Raw genomic sequence first — 4610 nt, 5'->3', positions numbered from 1 at the left:
AAGTAAACCAAACAGTAATTCAAATTCACATTAAACAAAACAAAAAAGACCCTAGTAATGGTAATTATGTAGGCAATTACAGAAGACAGTACAATTGATTGCACATTTATTCTCATTTTCTTCTCTTTTTTAATGGGGGTAAAACATATATAACACAAAATTTATCATTTTAATATTTTTCAGTACACAGTTCAGGGTAATTAAGTACATTCCCATTGTTGTACAATTATCACTATCCATTTCCAGATCTTTTTAATAATTCCAAACTGAAACTCTGTATTCCTCAAACATTAACTCCACATGTCTTACCCCCCAGCCCCCAATAACCACTATTCTACTTTATTTCCTTGTGAATTTGATTATATTCTATTATTCCCTTGTATGTCTGTACCACAATTTGTTCATTATTTATCCATGGATAGACATTCTGGTTGCTTCCACATTTGGCTACTGTGAATAATACTACTCTGAACATTTATGAACAAATACTTGTTGGAGTCCCTGCTTTTAATTCTTTTGGGTGGATACCTAGAAGTGAAATTGTTGTGTTATATGGCAATTATATGTTTAATTTTTTGAGGAACTGCTATACTGTCTTCTGCAGTGGATGCACCATTTACATTCCCACAAGTAATGCACTGCTCCACATCCTCACTAACACTTTGTTATTTTCTGTTTTGTTTTTATGCAGCCATCTTAACGAGCGTGAAGTGGTACCTCATTGTGGTTTTAATTTGCATTGCCTTAATGTTGAGTGATGTTAATTAAGCATCTTTCCTTGAGCTTTTGGCCCCTTGTATATCTTGTTTGCAGAAATGTCTATTCAAGTCCTTTGCCCACTTTTTAATTGGGTTGTTTGTCTTTTGTCGTTGAGTTGAGGAAGTTTTTTTTAATATATTCTACATACTGACCCCTTATTAAATATATGACTTCAAAATATCTTCTCTCATTTAGTGAGTTGCCTATGTTAACAATTGTTTGATGCACAAAAGTTTTTAAATTTTGATAAAGTCTAATTTATTTATTTTTGAGGGTATTTTCTGTCCTTTGGTGTCATTGTCAAAAAATCATTGACAAATTCAATGTCATTAGGCTTTGCTCTATGTTTGGATAGTATATTTGGGTAGTATTGACAGCTTAACAGTTTTAAGTGCTCCAATCTTTGGGATGTCTTTCGCCTTATTTATGTCCCCTTTAATTTCTTTCAGGAGTGTTTTGTTCTTTTCAGTATATAAGTATTTTGCCTCAGTTACATTTATTTCTAAGTATTTTATTCTTTTTGATGCTATTGTAAATGAAATTGTTTTCTTCATTTTCTTTTAGGATTGTTCTCCTTCTCTTGAGTCATTTTAAAACCAACTACATAAAACAATATGTATGTAATTATATTGTTGGGCTATCACATAGAAATGTAAGATTCAATACTCCACTTTCAGTAATGGATAGAATATGTAGTTTGGAAATAAGCAAGGAACTAGAAGCCTGAACAACACTATAACATTATAAACCAAATAAACCAAACAAGAATCTATAAAGCAATCCAACAAGCAACAACAGTATGCACATTCTTCTCAAACTCACATCAAACATTGTCCAGCACAGACTATGCTAGGCCATAAAACAAGCCTCTAGAAATTTGAAAATATTGAAAGTATATTCTCTGACCAAAATGTACTTAAATTAAAGATCAGTAACAGAATGAAATTTGGCATATTTACAAGTATATTGAAATTAAACAATGCACTTCTCAATAATCAATGGATTAAAAAAGAAATCATAAAGAAAATTATAAAATAGCTTTTAGATGAATTAAGTGGAAGTACAATATACCAACGCTTATAGGATGTAGCTAATGCACACCTCAGAGGAAAATTTATAGCTAAAAATGCCTATATCAAAACCACAAAATATCTCAAATTAATAATCCAACCTTCTACCTCATGAAACTAGAAAAAGAAAAGTTAATGAAACCCAAAGGAAACAGAAGAAATAAAATAATAAAGACTAGAGTGTTAATGAGTGAAAGACAAATAGAAATACATCAGAGGAAAATCAACAAAACCAAAAGTTAGTTCTTTATAAAGACCAGGAAAATATATAGACCTCTAAGTAGACTAACCAAGATTAAAGAGAGACAATGCAACTTATTAAAATCAAGAATGAAAGAGGGACCATTACTACTGACTCCACAAAATTAAAGGGAATAGGACGGACACTTGTATGTGAACAGTTTAGAAAACTTAAAACATTATCAACAAATTCCTAGAGAGACACAAATAACAAAAAGTGACTCAAGAATAAACAGGAAATCCAGCTTTTCCTTCATCACCAAGATAGAGGGAGAGGCCGTTACAGCTGCAAGGGGAGAGGGACACTCATGTGACCGAGAGGCCAGCCTGGGTGGGCACCAGGTGTGGAGGGGCTCAGCGCGTTCAGTGGGCTCAGAGGCCATGACATTCAGCCCCTCCTCTTCCACCGCCCTGGTGAGGGGATCCAGCGCTTCTTTCCCAGCCTGACTCACTGCTCATGCAGGAGCCAGCTGGGGGTATTTCTCAAAATCTGAGGCCTGCAGAACTCACAAATTTAAATCCGGTATCATTTTCAGAGAGAGACTTTCATTAATGCGGCCCCGATCGTGGTGGTTATTGGGTACTAGACTGAAATCATCTAGTTTATCCATGTCAACAACTATGGTATTTAAGTGTCAGCCTAGGTGGCAAATGCTTAATTACTCTGCCCTAATGGAGTGAGAAGAGAAATAAAGAATCCGAATCAGTCTCCATTACTTGCCAAATGGGCAACACTAGCCTGGAACACGTTTATTATTAATTTCTCAGTTTGGATATTCCTGGGACTATGCAATTGGCTTAAGCTTAATCTCCAAGTTTAAGAACATAATCTTCTGTAATGGAAGATGGTTGAAGATGAGGGGCCTCATGCTGCAGACTACTTTGTTATTGCTGGCTTAACACTGAAATTCACTTCAATGATGCCTGTCATCAAATAGCTAAGCCAAAATAACCTATCACAGATGTTTCAATTATTATTAAATTTCTCAGGGGAGGATGTGGCACAGGATTATATGTGTATTGATGTTACCCCAATGGGATTGTCAGCTGATCTCAATACTGGAAGTCTTGTGGGGCCAGAGATTAACATTTGCTATAGATGAGGAACAGATACGGCTCCTCTTACAGATCTGGTTTTTTTTTATGACTGGAAAGAAAGACTGAAACAGGTTTGTGACATTATTCAGAGTACTCCCTATGGGCGCCTTACAAATATTAGCAGCAGTACCTCATCACAAAGAATTTCTATCACTTACTGAAGAGACTCTGGAAAAATGACTCAGAATTCCTTGGCTGTCACAGACATGTGTATTTTTATACCCAGTAAAGGAGAAAGTCCACCACACACGTTCTCCAAAGTCAACAGGAATTTCAGTAACAATATGTGGGAATAATCCCTGTAATTATGTTATAAAAGTCAGTGCCAAAGACTAACACTGTATCATAAAGCAGGACTAATTTGTAAATATGCTTGAGAAGATCATGAGTCATTCTTACTACTACCAGAATCTGTTCCCCTATTTTGTTTACCAGTGGGTGCAACTATTGAATGCTGGCCACCAAAGAGCAAACACCCTCTCCCTGTATTTTCTACATTTGTGTTAACTGGAGCCTCAGGTGAAAAGATCTGTGGTGCTGCTGTTCAGCTTTACGAACCATACTCTGAGGAGAATCTCACAGAAAAACAAAGATATCTTTTGGGTTTAGCATCATCAGAAGATTGGAAATCTGATAGTTCTGAAACAATTCACACCAGAAAATGCATCGGGTCTTCTTTCTCACAGGCCTTTTTTTTTTTTTTTTATGCATTGAGGAAGTTTCTGACTTTTCTGTATCATTCCATCTCTGGACTTCATGTCCTTCCAATTGGGAAGCATATTTTTCATTTTATACATGAAGTTCCTTTTCTATCGCCTCAGAGACCACAGATTTGAGCTCAGTTATCACCATATAATCTTATTCTCGGTCAGCCTGTTTCTTCACCTTCCACTGAGTGGTGGCAAGTTTCCAAATCTACTTCAGAGTTTAGGCCCTGAAAATACTGCAGCACTACTAGTGTTTGCAGTAACAGAACATAAAATTCTCATTCATTCCTTACGACCTTCCGTGCTTACTAGTGGGAAAGAAGCATTAGTGTCTATGATTTTCCCTGTCCATTGGCCATGCCCATATGTTCCTCTCCGCCCACTGGCTTTAGTAGATGTCTTGAGGGCACAATGTCCATTCAAGTAGAGACTGATTCAAGATACTTTGATCTCTGTGATCCTACACCAGATGTCAGTTGTGTTGACTTGGATACCAACACCATTTCTGAAATGGGTGACAAGAAAAATATAGACTGAAATTAATTGTGTGTGTGTGTGTGTGTGTGTGTGTGTGTGTGTGTGTGTGTGTGTGTGTGTTTATGTCTGGCTGGTACAGGGAACTGAACCCTTGACCTTGGTGTTAAAGACTGTTCTCTAACCAACTGAGCTAACTGTCATGTATACCCTGTGGAATACTACCCAGCCATAAAAAAGAATGAAATTCTGCCATTGACAA

The 4610-nt window shown here is 36.4% G+C and overlaps 1 pseudogene; it reads left to right on the top strand.

The window, feature by feature from the left end:
- The first annotated feature begins 2914 nt into the window (after positions 1–2914).
- LOC103609961 overlaps positions 2915–4610 on the top strand; it is a 7649-nt pseudogene continuing 5953 nt past the window's right edge.

This window comes from Galeopterus variegatus, unplaced genomic scaffold (genome assembly GCF_000696425.1).
Source record: "Galeopterus variegatus unplaced genomic scaffold, G_variegatus-3.0.2 Scaffold10361, whole genome shotgun sequence".
NCBI lineage: Eukaryota > Metazoa > Chordata > Mammalia > Dermoptera > Cynocephalidae > Galeopterus > Galeopterus variegatus.
This window is presented reverse-complemented; position numbering and strand designations above follow the sequence as displayed.